Here is a 15,831-nt window from a genome sequence, read left to right as displayed (position 1 = left end):
CCCATGTAGTGAGTGGCAATGCATTCAACCAAATCGTATCCAGCCATGCAGTTTACGACTACTGTTTCTATTAATGAGAAGCCCGGATCTAACATGCGCCGATAAATTTCAAAGTTGTCCAGAATCAATTTGACAAGAGATAAAAACTTTCTATGACGTAACGTAGATGACAGGTCGGGATGCTCATCAAACGTGAAACTAGGAAATGAATAATTTTCCTCGATTTTACGAAATATAATTCGAGTGCAAGATTACTTTTTGATGTTTTAAAGAATCATCGAAGTTATAATATTACATGATACGTCTTTTGTATCTTTTTCAAAGAAGACTGGCATGCTTCTATCTATATACGATATATAAAGTAAATCATCCATTGTCAATATATTTGAGGTGAGGGGTTCATGAAAAGTATACTTTGTGATTAGTTCATTTCTCATGAGTTCAAGAAAGTTGTATAATTGTATTTTAGCTAAAACATTGAATGATGGTTGTGTGAGCGACTTCTAATCATGAATTTGTCCGTTCAGCAATAAATTTCCTTCAGTCTGCCACACTTATTGTGTAGGAGACAGCTGTATACACAAAGTGTTCATCTTTGTGAGTTGTTTCAAAGCGTCGAACGGGTAACGAAGTGATCCCAACACTATGATTATTTGAATAACGTCAGCGCTCTTGTTTTTTGTTGAATAGTCGTTAACCTTGCAATACAAACCCCTGGATACTAATAAATCAAATATGGAGTATTCAGATCTCGGAACGAAGTCAGGTGCAAGTGCACGGAGTCATTAAAAATACATGATCGAATAAAATTATCTGTTAAGGTTGGCAAAGCCTCAACACGGCTGGGGAAACGCTTTTGAGCAATTAGCACGCTATTCTCTTTCACCCGAACTACTTTTCTAGATACATTCCCTTAAATCGTCAGCTGAGAACTAGAAGGGCGTTATCATGTTCTGATATTTGAGCTTAGATAAAAACGAAAAAAAAAATCGATTTTCATGAAATAGATTTATAAGCATTGTTGCAAATATCTGGTAAAACAGTACCCTTGTGGTTTTGATTTGTAACATTTTACTGACAATGAAAATAATTCAAAATTGACTCCATAATGTAGAGGAGATCGAGCTCTACAAGGTGATTATTATGTACCAATAATTAAGTACCTCCCAAAATTGTAATAACGCCCTTCTGGTACTCAGCCGCGATGTATAGCTTCTCCTAGTTTGTCACTGATATTCATTTATTTTCCTTCCACAACATGACTTGGGAGTTGTAGATTTTTACTTTATGCATATATATGTACATTTTGTCTATGCACTTGTGTATATTTATGTTGACATGTTTGCCATTTGCTACTAATATCGTATAGATAGATGGATAGATATATAGATAGATGGATGGATGGATAGATAGATACATACATACATATATCCATAGATAGATAGAGTAGATAGATAGATGGATAGATAGATCGATCGATAGATAGATAGATAGATGGAGTAGATAGATAGATAGATACACAGATGTGATAGATAGATACACAGATATGATATATAGATAGATAGATATAAATGTATAGATAGATAGATAGAGATGGATAGATAGATGGATAGATAGATGGTTAGATAGATAGAAAGATAGATAAATAGATAGATAGATAGATAGATAGATAGATAGATAGATAGATAGATAGATGGTGTAGACAGATAAGTAGGTAGATAAATAGATAGATGGATAGATGGATGGATAGCTATATATATGAAGAGCTTGCAACCAAAAGGCGCTATATACATTGAAAAGTTATGAATTTAGCGCCTTTTGGAAGCAACCACTTCATATATATAGGTATTGAATATAGATAGATACTAGATGGACAGATAGATAGATAGATAGATAGATAGATAGACTAGTAAAGTAGATAGATAGATAGATGGATAAATAAATAAATAAATACAGTAGATAGATAGATAAACACGGATCTGGTCCATTTTATCATCTCTTATAAATTATGAATGTGAAATACCCATGTACGCGTTGCTCCTACATAGTCCAACAGTGGTGAAGGCGTGTTTTTTGTTGGTTGGGATTTTTTTTTGCGTTAGATCAAAGAACAAACATTCAACGAATTAGTTCTCTTGTTGTGTTTCCCCATTTGATTTTAGAACAAACTTAACGATGGACGTTTGGCAATCATTTGTTTTGGTGGAAACGATTATGAGACAATAAAATCTCACAGAGACATAAAAAAAAGTGCAATTACCTCCTGTTTTTAGAGGTCATGTGAAAAGTTGCCCATTCAATTTGCACAATTAAATCAACATTTTCATATCACACATTTCCTGTACAGAAATGCTGGTAGTCGTTTATGTTGAAAATGATACATACAAATAATGAAATGTAGATTGCATCTAGTAAACTAGACGGTCTTAAGAAATGATATCATCTATTCTATTAATACTTATCCTCTATTAATCGGGAATGTATATACAAACAACATTTTTCATATTGACCCCATAAACAAACATAAGATTATGAGTCACGCTGCAATGATATCAAACGATAATCATTTTTTTTCAAGGTTCGGCCTTGACTAGAAAACATTTTGCTCTCTATTTAACGTTTTTGTGATTTTTTTAAATATATTTGAGAATGAATTAAAACGCATTGAAGAAAAGCAAAAATCTGCATTTGTTATACACAGGAAGATTATCATCTAAATCCATTTGTGTACTTTCACGTAGTTTTTAATTACTCAGTAGTTGTTTCTTTTATGGTCAAAATAATCTGTAAGATGTCAATTTTGGAAAACAGTTTTGGACTTTGAACTCTTTGAGCATTGTTTTATATCTCGTATCTTCTTGTAAACTGAGGAAAATTGGGGAAAAAATGTATCTCGCCTGAACATCGCCCTCTGCAAGATAAATCGAAGCAGAGTGTCAAGTATTTGAGACCATTGTGACACTATAATCGTTTTATCGGTGGCTACCTCTTCCTCCTCCTCCTCCTCCTCCTTCTTCTTCTTCGCATGACACAATGTGCCTGGTTGATACCATTCGTCAAAGCAACGATAGTTTCTGGCGCCAATAGATTTATAAAACTAGTAGAGTTCTCGTGGCTATATTTTCGGTATCCACGTGTCTGAATCCCGTCCAGTTGGATAGATAATCCAGTATACTTCTGACACATAAATATTCATACCACCTGGTCAACAAACGCCCTAAACAATGAGTTCACGGCCATAAGTAACTTTCACCTCATCACACTGATACACAAAATAACACTCAACGTACAAAGCAAGATTCATCCCAACACGATGCACACCGCACTGCACCGCACTTCCTTCGCACAATTGAGTGGCAAGATTTTCTTTATGTATCTCTTCGTTGTGCCCTTTGCACAATTACCCCCCACTCAGTGAGTGGCAAGATTTTCTTTATGTATCTCTTTACCTGGGGCCATCTTCCTCGTCAAGCTTAGCTTGTGATGATAGTCCCCTGCATTTCATTTTTATCATTTCCTATTGCTTCCTTTCATATATGATATTCGTTCTTGAAAAAAAGAAAATGTATGTAAGATCCAAACGTTACGAATATTAGCTGTGTAAATGACTATGTAAGTATTTTGTTGATTTGTTGATTTGTATTGATTTTGAAATGCAGAAATAAAAACTGAACTGAACTGAACTGATAGTAAACTATTTGTTGCCAATAATCATATGAATGAACACAAAAGAGAGTGATACTGGAAGAGAGAGAGAGATAGATGGAAGAGAGGGTTTGATGAGAGATACCCGTATATCATCGACAGACATGGTTACAAGCTCCAGCCACTACAGAACAAGGCAGATTCCCACGTCTCTTCCCTCACCTTGAAACCAAACGCCGTGATCGCGCAGAGAAAGCCGTCTGATATAGCTAATAAATCAAACTTTAGACGCGCTTGAGTATAACACTTGATGATCAAATTTCATTCGTGCCATGCCATCTTCTTCTTGTCTCTCCCCCGTTCCATCATCTGCTCACGATCAGGGTACATACGCCTGTGGGATGGCAGGGACTAAGTGATGAGATATCAGATTGCCATTTACGTGCTCTTTACCGCCTTTTCGCCGGCGTTCCAGTAAGCGAAATTGTTGATTTAAGACATGGAGGGATGAAGTGCACATACAGACATTAACATGGGCGTGAAGAATGGGAGAGCATTCGTCCCACTTCGCTTGATGAGGGTGGGTGACAACGTATCTGTCTGTCTGTCTGTCTGTCTGTCTCCCGTATCTCTCCCCACCCCTCATGCCATATCATATGACACACACACACACATACACATACATACATACGTATATAATTATGACTATACTTTGTACCTTATCTGAATCTTTGAAAAGACAGTATACGGAACTACGCGCAAGATACCGAAACGTATTAGAATAAGAGGAGAATAAAAGGAAAATGAAAATAAGAGACTGAAACATAAGACAGGCCAGTCGATTTTGTTGATCGTCGCCGGAAAAAAAAATGAGCGCGAATAGAGTCGCGATAATAAGTAAAGAATAAAATGGAACGTTTGGTATAGAGACATGGTTTAACGCACCATTCATTGCAGTTTGCTGCGGCAGCTGTGGTCTTGTAGTACATCTTTCATTTATGTCTGTTGTCAAAATGTCTAATCATTGAAGCTGATTCATGCCTTGCGAGAGACAAACTAATTTTGATTGCTTTCTTTTTCCCTTTGAGCGTCTGGTTTTTTACGATGTTATTCCAAATGGAGAGGGTACCAAACACTGGTCAAATTACATTTTGCAACCTTGGCTTTAACACTCACGTCCATGGAATGACGATGAGCCCCAGGAATCGGATGCCGACTGACTGTACGTGCGCACCCTTCTTGCAGGGCACGGCTACCTTGGCAGAGCGCGGGAAATAAAATATTGCTTCATTTTCTCTCGTCTTTTGGGTCATTAAAGAGAGTTATCGTCTGAGCGCGAAGTACAGGCCAAGCACTCAGTCACGTTTCTGGCTCGTTGACTGGCTGATATTGGAAACACAAATCAAAACGACACTACCACAAAAGGCGGCGATAACCGCCTCATCTCGCAATTCTGCTTGAAATTTTAGGTTATTGTGCTACACGATGGTGAGGTATTTCATGAACCCTCAAAATCTCAGACATAAAGGCGAAAAAATGGCCCTGTGCTCTATATCATCCTCGTTTGGTTACTTCTACGTTCCAGTACGTTCTAATCGATTCAGTTGACCCCATTGTTTAGTTTATGAGATGATTTGTGATAGAATCATCATAGTCGACATTATTGATATGGCCGAAGATTACTTCATACATGCTATTTTTTTATGATTTGTCCTTTTCATTTTGTTTCTGGCATTATGAATGAAGCGTTGATGTTTTCACGATATGACCCATGACGAGCTAAACAGCGTCCATTTACAATAATTGTCCACAAAATAGCAACATTTGCAGTGGAAGCAAAAGCATAACGGATGAAATATGAAATATTGGACGATTAACGCTTTGCTCGCCCTTTTAGTCTGTGTTACTTAAATACTTGAAAAACATAATTGTGTGCATATAATTATCGGTGGCTATTCATGCCATGATACAACAACATGAAGAGTATTGTGGAATTGCTTAGAGTTGTTATGCAGCGCCATCTATTGTCAAACACTAACTCCATAATAGCTCCACGTATGACATAAGACACAAAGTGCATTTTGGCAAAACAACAACAACGACGACGATGACGACGACGACAACAAAAACAACAACAACAACAACAACAACAGCAACAACAACAACAACAACAACAACTTCAAATGAAATTATTCTTTAATGTGATATTTACCTCCGATGACTGGCTCTTTGGCCCAAAATAACAGTCATGTTCATCCAGATTCCAAACCTTCAATTTAACATTATTATGTAGCGCATTGTCACGTCACTGCATGTGCCAATGAAAATTTTGTTGAAATTTGACAAATAAAAGAGATTTCATATATTTTCAGATATCCTGGTGCTATCGGTCTCAGTTACAACTGAAAATCATCCGTGGCAATGATGGCATACCCCCACCCACATTTCTCCAGAAAGGCTTAAACACAAAATCTTTTTTCTTTGACAATATTCATTATTTTGTTAGAACACTATTCATTAAACTTAACAATATTCATGAACTTCGGGATCTTTTCGAATTTACTCTTTTTTGTAGAAGAAATTACGGAGTAGAGTTTCACTTTCAAATATTCAAATGTACTGTGACTTATGTGTGTGTAATCACGCATGGGTATACACATGGTGATGTCTTGGAACACCACAAAAATTATATTCATAGGTATTTTTTTAATAGAATAAACAAACTAATTCTGTCAAGCAAGGACAGTGAGACACCGTCAGTGTGTGAGACGCAACGGGAATAAAACAGTAGAGAAAGCATTTATTTCTGACTGCAAAACCAGTCGTGAACAGATACGAATATCAGGCGAACATTATTTCGTCTACTACAGTATATGTTCTAGAAACATTCACACTCAATGGACCGTCACAGATAATGATTGAGGACACGGCTGCAGGAATAACCGTACACTCGACGCACTTTGCGCCAGGAGTTCCCCGTGTCCCACCATCAGACTTCTTGGCCATGTCGGGTGTCTTCCGACACACCACACTGCGCAAACTCGTCAGAGCGGACACGGGGAAGTAGTTTTGGACAGCTAAAACTCCAGACCAGATGGGTTTTCAGACGTTCAGATGTCATTGAACTTTCCAGATGGTCTACAAATAGATCAATCTGAAACGATGACCACATTGCTCCCTTTTTTTTTGGGGGGGGGGGAGGGGGAGGGGGAGGGTGGTAGTATTTTACTGTTTGGCCTGTATGATATACCAATCTGTCGTCTGTTTCTCTTGTGAATGAGATCATTAAAGAGACAGTGTTTGTTTACTTCAGGATGCCCACTGCGCTCACTTTCCAAAATTAACTCAGCACAAAAACACGAACTTGTCTACCTAGCTTTGTGTATTTAAAATGTGTAGCGAAGAAACGTCTGCTATGTGAGATAAAGTGTAATATAGACAATAACATAATGACAATAATTTTGCTTGAAAATAATTTGTCCATCTCCAAAATATAACTATGTACTTTTAACTGTTTGATGTTCTTTTGTGTATCTTCTGTATAAAACTGATTTATGATTTTTGAAAATAACTTAGATTCCAATTTTACATGATTTGTAACAACGGTGTATGCGCGCCTACAGGCCTTATTGGCTTTTTATGTGTACACCATTTTCCATTTTACTTGTTGCCTGTTGTAATCTGGAACAATTTATGACTGTAATTCTGATGTCGTTGTTGTGGTTTCTTTTATATGTCATTGTTTTTTAATGTTCATCTGTAACACTGAATGCTTCATGTTGTTTTTAATGTGATCGAAATGGAAATAAACGAATTGAAATATTGAATAAACGAATTGAATTGAATTGAACTGCAGTCATTAGCAGCACAGACATTGTCAGAAAGAAGATTTTTTCCAATACGATAGGAAATGACTCTTATATAAACAAAGTTACCAGACATTAGCATGCATAATAATGATGACTAGTGATTACCATTTCTATAGGTAATTGTCTATGAATTGTATTTGGCCGGAATTACCGGGGGCTGACTACCAGCAGCAATGACGAGCTGGGATTAGCCGTTAGGCAAGACGGCATACTGTGGCATACCAAGAAATGGATATGGCTGAGATCACTAAGCATTTCGTTCATTTGTTGTTATTCCATTCTGCTATATTTGAACAAATTTTTGCGCCATACTTTATAGAGTCTTTATAGTTCCCCCTTCCCAGGGAACAAACCAGAAGCTTAGAATGAGTTGTGATGTGTAATTCTCGACCGTTTGAAAGATTCGATGCTCAAGTTCCTTTACAAGAAGATAATATAGAGTATTTCCTCGTGCACGAGGCTGTTCAGTTATAATTCGGTATCACATCTAACAATGGACGTGTATAAACATATTATCTCACCAATTTATCATGAATCTATCTCACCCTTTTTTCTCGTCATTTTTCTTCACCCTTTGAGATGCGGGTAATACTCGAGACCTAAGCAGTTTTTGTCTGGTTTTTAATGCGGTCTGGCCATGCCATCTCTATGAAGGGAACAGGTTTTTTAGCTGGTTTCAGCTGCAAGGGGTTCAATACCCAGTTGACTTGCACCATTACTCGGCAAGAATCTCCCAGGTGTCGTTTCCGATAGCCAAAGGGGGTTCCATTCGGTCGCAAACCATGCAGGTCTATACAATGGGTACAGACGATCAAACATCTTGGGGTTTTGTTTTGTTTTGTTTTGTTTTGTTTTGTTTTGTTTTGTTTTGAGTGGTTTTGGGTGGGTTTTTTTTTCTATGTCCTCCCTGCCATATTTTCTCACGATTGGAAGGGGGATAAGTATTTTTACACTAGAAAAGGATAATTCATATATTTGTGTTTCTGTAATATAGTATCACCATACATATTCCGGATACACTTGAGACTAACGGCAGGGAAGGATGGTGTACACATGGATCAGGAGTTTCTCTTTGAGTTGCAAACGCACCCGACGGGACATTTGTTAGTCCCACGGCATCATATTCGGGTCCCCATATCTCCACCCCTCTATACCCTTTTATATTCCTGTCCCAATAGGCTAGGTCAGGTAATATCGGGTTGTGGCGGATTGTGACTTGGTGCCTTGTGTCTCCGCCTGTCTAGTCGCAGAGAAGCAAGCGGAAATGAATTATCAGAAAGTCAGATTTTTGTACTTTGGGAACTCTCACTATAGTACTGACTTCAGATGGTCAGTATGATACGTATCTTTTTTTTTTTACTTCTAGGTGTCATTCTACCTTTTCAAGGCGAGTGACCTCCATTTCACGAGGTCGTAGAGGGTGTCTGCAGGAACTTTTTTTAATTCAGTCGAAAAGGGATGTCCCAGCACAGTTCCTGCTATTCAAGGTACACGAAACAGTCGGTATCACAACTGACGATAAACGATGAATTATGCTTCGATGTCTCACTTATGACTCGATGGTTGGTGATTTATGTAGTATTATCTATAGACACTAGACTTTAGACTTTTACATGTCAAATATCATAATTATGTAAAATATCCCAGTGTTTCTATCAGATACCAGTACGACGTCTCTGCAAGCATGCTTAAACCGATGGCAACTTCTCACAAAAATACTGGAAGCGCCGAGCTGAATGTGATTAGAATAGATATTTTCCTATGATGCATTCGATAATACCTTCTGCAAGTCCTGCGATTCACATGCAACGAAAGAAAGATTGGCATTCGGTTGAGGTAACAACATTAATTGACAGTCATAATATGTTTTCATTGAAGAGAGATTACTTTCTATGACTGGTCCAGATGCAAGCTACCAATAAACTAAGCAGTACGTGTCTACCGCTGATTGCAGGGCCGACTTTTCTTACCGTCTTATTTTGGCCTTCTGCTAGTCATGCCTCTATTTTGTTCATTTCCTTTCAGCTTATACTTTTGAATTCTTCTTGGCCACACGAGGTTTGATCTTTGTGTATCTGCTTTTGGTGTCGCATGTTACATCTAAAAGTGTGTTCCGCTAAATTGTGTGCCCCTCCCTTGACAAGTTGAGGCGAATATTGTTAATAAGATTCGTCTCTTGCTACCTGAGAACTGTGACCTTCTTACGTGGTGCATCAATATGACATTAATGTATCAGGATTATGTTCTCAGCGTGACTTTGTTATGACGGGCTATTACCGGCACGTCAACTACCGATGATTTGTGCACCCATTTTGTTCTGCCTCACCTTACTTTTTTCATAGCGTTTAGTATCCAAGGCAATACTGTAGGTAGGCCCCTCTTCACTTTTCTATCAACATATTTTGGCAAGGAGCTACAAGCCCCATGCTTTGGGTATCAGCCTCGGATGGCAAAAGAGATAGATAGCACGGTGAAGATTTAGAGAGACAAAATTTGAAAGAAAGTATATACTAGAGGGGAAAAAAACAAGACAGAGGGAGGAAGTGAGTGAGAAAGAAAATAGTAATAGAGAAAAAGAGATTGAGAGAGGAAGATAGACTAAGTCCATATACATCTAATACTTTCAGCTTGATGCTCTAATGAATGAAACAGCATTAACATATCAAAAATCAATTTCGTTTGTGCTCTTTGGATAATCCGAGAATATTGAATGCAATTCCACATGCGTGGCCTCGAATATGATTTCATTAGAACTGCAATCACTAAACATATAAACGTTGGTGATTGTCTTGAAACATTGTCAGAAAATCGACTCAGTTTTAAAGTTATCTATTTAAAAAGATAGGAGTGTCAGACAACGAGAACTTCCTTTCATAGGTTTCCTTTGGGTTTGTCATTGTGCTAAGAATATAGCTGGATGAATCAATGTATTTTCGTGATGAAATATATAAAATCAATTTATAAAAGCATTTAACGACATCGCTGTTGTTTCTTTGTCTTATATTATGCTAGAATAGTAGCTTTATCATGCAATACGTTACAAATTGTGCAGATGTATATCGCAATATATAAATGTGTATCTATTTATCTATTTATCTATTTCTCTCTCTATACAGGGATATAAAAAGCAAACAAACGTGCGTTTATTTCTCGGTTACATGTATATATGTATAAAAAACACAAACCAATTTAGGCTTTTAACAGAATTTCTTCGTCTCCTCTTTCTCCTCCTGCTTTTTCTTCTTCTTCTCCTTCTTCTTCTTTTTCTTCTCCTTCTTCTTCTTCTTCTTCTTCTTCTTCTTCTTCTTTTTCTTCGTATCTGGCTCCGTCAATCCTGAATTTTGATTATCTGACAGAACAAATTAATAAATTCCATGGCAGAGTTGTGATTTTTTACCCACTAGTTTTACTCTTTCTCCTTAATTCTCTCTTTCCCTCTATCTGTTTTTCTCTCTTTCCTCGAGGATTTTTTTTTGAACCATTCTCTTCCTTGTATACGGTGGGCCTGCGAGTGCCCCACGGAACGTTGACACCGGAGTTCTGGCGATGAACACGGGGGACGGCCGGTTCGGACGGGCGTCCGTCCGGGCTAGACGAAAGTTTGTTTAACTTTAAATTGACCGTGTCATCGACACGGAGGATTAACACGTCTTTTCCGCCTGACCATAATACACCGGATTACTTGGCCCCGATTTCTCGACCTATCCCCTCCATCCATCCATACTTTCTTTTCTTTTCCTCCTTCTTCTCTCTTTCTGCTCTTTCTCCCTTCCTCTTTCTCTCAATCAGTGGCGGATCCAGAGGGGGACGCAACCGGCTCACACCCCCCTTTATTTTTCGTTAAAAACAAAATAAATAAAAAGGAAAAAATGAAATGAAATCCGGAAGTGGCACCAGAAATATAAGTTGCGACCCCTTCCCTTTACAGAATTCCTGGATCCGCCCCTGTCTCTATCTCTTTTTTTTTTGGTCTTATTTTCCTCTAATTCACAGCAAAATGCAGAATTTAAACATAACAAAAACATGAGATGAAGTGCGTGTCTTTGCGAAAGGTAACACACGAATCAATACTTCAAATTTTACCCAACAATATGGTGCTTTTCAATCACTACCACTGTCAGACATTACAACACCACGTTAAACTTCTGATGGATGAATAAAATATGGTGCTTATGCTCTTTGTAGATGTTAGATAGTGTGGTGGAGAAAAAAAAAGGTTGACATTTGAAGCATAAAACTAATCTGATCGTACGCGTCAGTCATTTCATCATGACTGCGTGAATATTATTGAAATAAATTCGAGGACTGAAATAGAAGTCATAATCACTATATATAGTGCGAGCTCTATGATGAATGAGTAATCGCCATGCCGCGTGAGCTAGGAAGCGTAAGACTAATATCTCGGACAGTGTACTTTACGAGGCGCAAATCAGAACACGCCAAGCCCTGTTTCAAAATGGATTTCCTATGGGAGCTGTTAGCCTATACATTCCTCGCTTTAGAGCTTGATCGATAGCTACAATACATTGACCGATAAACGCTCACAGCCACACTACACGCGAGTTATTGTGGAGTTTAGATTGCTTGTCACAGACGATAATCATCAAACTATTCCATCTTACTATGACGTTGGCAAATCATTCCCGCTCATTGTGTCAGGCATTTTCTCTTCATCACTAATAATATTATACGGCGAATAGTATACTTTGCACAGATGATTGAGGTTCAAAAAACAAAATAAAAACAAAACACACGCAAAAAACAAGTCCATACATGCACTTGATATTTCTGGAGCTCATGCGAGTAATGATAAAATGTATTAGACCACACTAGTTCTCTCTCTGTATTTATTGTCATAAAGGCAAAACGACAACTCGCAAGAAATATTGACTGTCGTTTTATTGCCCTTTGTTAACAAAATCATAAAACATATTATAACAGGCAATAACCATTAGCGGAAGTTCATTGTATAAGCTTACAAAGTTTTTATCTATAATCATCGTCATCAGCGTCACGCCTTTATCATTCCAATATCCTGTTGTTAAATTAAAACATACATTATTACATTTGGATCTTTACTAATGAAATCGACATTGTCAACAGCATCAATAAGGTAATAAAACTGAATATATAATAATTCGGGGAAACGAAGTAGAATTCACAGTGTCCATGCAATAGACAATATTTTACGGTACCGAGAAACCAACCAAAAAGCAAGTAAGCTTGTAGAGAATAGGTCTCTCAGGAGAAAGAGAGAGAAAAAAAAATAGAAGTAGCCAGAGATAAACATGCATTGCAGAAGACATTATCATGAAACACATATAGGTCTAGTACGTGCATGGACATAAACTATTCACAATACAGTACACAGATATTCATATACATCATTCAACTGAAGTATGCCATCACTGCATGCCCAAACTACCTGCTCCTGAAATCTGTTTCGTTTTCTTATAATTCTATAATCACAATACGGTCTGTTTCCCCGGGGCAGCTTCCCACTGTTCTCCAGTAGGGCTAATAGCCCAGCATTGCCTCCGGGAATTAATAGGCAGCAGGGGCAGTATACAGGGAGTTGCCCTGGATATGAATATGCCTCTTTTCATGGTTCAAATAATGATGATATTGATAAATGACATTTATACAGCGCTTAATGCGGGTGTTTCTGTGGGCGTTAAAACAGAAGTGAAAAGTTGAATTAAGATACAAAAATATAATTACAAACATTCTAAAAAGTATATAGCAAAAGGCACAAAATTAAGCTGCACCATAGTTAAAAAATGAAAATCATTATATCTAAAAGCTGTTTCAATGATAGACATAATGAACTTACATTCATAATGACTGTGCTAATCATATTCATGCAGTGTCAGCAAAACAGCCTGCCAAATGATGAACAATTCAAATCAATTCAGTCTTTATTTTCAACTCATGGGGTGGAACACCCTTGTCAGCCAAAGCCTGGTTTTCAGTGGGGTCCACACCGGGTGGAATTCAAGACCAGGGTCCCCCATTGAAGATCCCAGGGCACCATTCACTACGTCACAGTGGTATATGACGTGACGTCATGAGTCACAAGAGAAAGGACGTGCGAAGCAAACTAACCCTACGCACGGTAGTAGATATTACGATGAATTGTAATTGATTGCAAGTCTTATCAATCACATAAAAAATGGCTACCCGTGTATCAAACAAACCTAGCAAACTTGCCACTTGTTTATGATAGCATGTTACATAATATGTCTCAAGAAAGGTTATTTCACATTAATTCATATCTAACTGGATATACTATATTGTATACTACTTACCGACAGTGTATTATCTATCAATTAATATGTTAAATGGGATTTTGTGTTTCTATCTATATGTCCATTTCCAATTTCTTTTATCATTATTTTCTAAGGTTGAATACTAATCTATGACTTCTTGCCAAATCAGCAAAATGAGCTAATTCATCGTGCTCTAAACCAACTTTATGTTAAATGTTGTAAACTATGTGTGCTTGTCCGTCGCATGTCACTGTTGTGTTTCTTTTTTTTCTTCTAGTTATCAAATGTCGCCGTTATGCTCTAGTCGTGTTTTGACTTTCTGAATAGTCTGCTGTAATCACCAAAATGGATTAAATGATTTCATGAAACTGTCACGAATGTTTTGCTACATTGTCATGGGGTCCCCTTTATTTGGGACAATATATTCATACATGCCTGGATGATCAAATGACATTAGTATGCAAATTAGTAGGTTTGTGAGTCAGCACAGGAAGAATCTAGGTTACGAGGTCTTGCCAGTTAAGAGAACTGGTTCACAATCGATTTGACGTACCAAATGTGCCTCAAGCATTTCGGTGTTAACTCCAGTATTAGCACGTATGTCATTCGTGTACATAAGCTCCTATACAAGCCATGGGTTGAAACGCTTACACACTCATATTTGTGACGTAGGCATGGTAGGTGACGATTTATGTTGTCTATATATATAACCCATTTTATGTTTCCAAGTAATGTCACTAGGAAAGTATATGTCTAATCATCCAATTGAAGCTAGATAGATCATTTATACATTAATTAAAAAATGTTTTTCTGTCATTTGTGAAAAGAAAGAAAGAAAAAAAAAACAACAACAAAGAATCGTGAAAGCAAAGCTGAATCTACTTCAAAATGGAATATCATAGGCGGAGCTTATTGTGATCCACGCGGCACTTGTGTCAAACGTTCTATTATGAAATATACAGCTTTAAAAGCACACTTAAAGGGGCTTTAACGGGACCTGAATCTTAAAGGGTTATAACAGTTTTAAAAATATAAAGAGGTTGAAGTGGGTTGGAACTGTTATTATTGCCAAACGTTGACTCATTCCTTATTTCAAACAAGTAACATTCTTACACGTAGCACTCATAGCTTGGTGTGTGAAAATTGACCATTCTGTATAGTGAATACATGGATAGGCACCCTACCTTTCTGTCCTTCAAAACCCAATGATAGTGCAACAGTTTACATAGTACCAGTAGGCCCTTTTTAGGTTTTCCTTCGTGCTTGGTGCTTCTCGTTTCCAAGAACGTACAACATGTCCGTGGGGTTAACTGACCAGACATTTCCTATACAATGCCTTCATGCAGGTGAAAAACCATTCCATATATCATGACGTCAGAGTAAAATGAGGCAATAAGATTGGACGAATTTTCCAGAGAAATGCTAATATTCTCGCATAGAAAAGATTTTAAAATTTAAACCTACCAATGAGGACTTTTAAGGGGTGATGGCTGCAGTTACTGTTATACATGTTTGTTTGTTTGTTTTGACTCAACCAATCTTCTCATGTTGGGCCTACAGGAGTATACTACTATACATTGTACTATATCCATGAGAAATAATCCTATCCCGGCATCAGAAGATTGTAGAGTTGTTACCAATTACTAAATTCTGACTTTTTAAAGGCAAATACTTGTACTGGCTGCTGCATATTATGAAAGTTTTCAATTTTCACGCACACACAGATACAACGTAGGAGAAATGTGAAGTGATTTCATCACGCCCTCACCTACAGGGTAATTTGCAAAAGTTATCAAAATGGATCGTACACTGTACTAAGTGAAACTTGGGGATTCCACACTATTCTTTTTTTCATGTTCCATTTCAAAGACATCAAAATATTTGTTAACTTGATTTTACTATATTCTATTCTTATTGTATTACTCGAAGTCAACATGGAGAGTAGAGTGCATATCATTTAAAACATTAAGTCACAGAGCAATAGGTGCATTGAATTCTATTGCAACTGTACTTCAGGGATCTAAGGTTATACGGGTCAATGAAGAAAA

This window comes from Diadema antillarum, unplaced genomic scaffold (genome assembly GCF_040938485.1).
Source record: "Diadema antillarum isolate AM-2024a unplaced genomic scaffold, OU_Dant_1.0 scf00000017, whole genome shotgun sequence".
NCBI classification, from domain to species: Eukaryota; Metazoa; Echinodermata; class Echinoidea; order Diadematoida; family Diadematidae; genus Diadema; species Diadema antillarum.
This window is presented reverse-complemented; position numbering follows the sequence as displayed.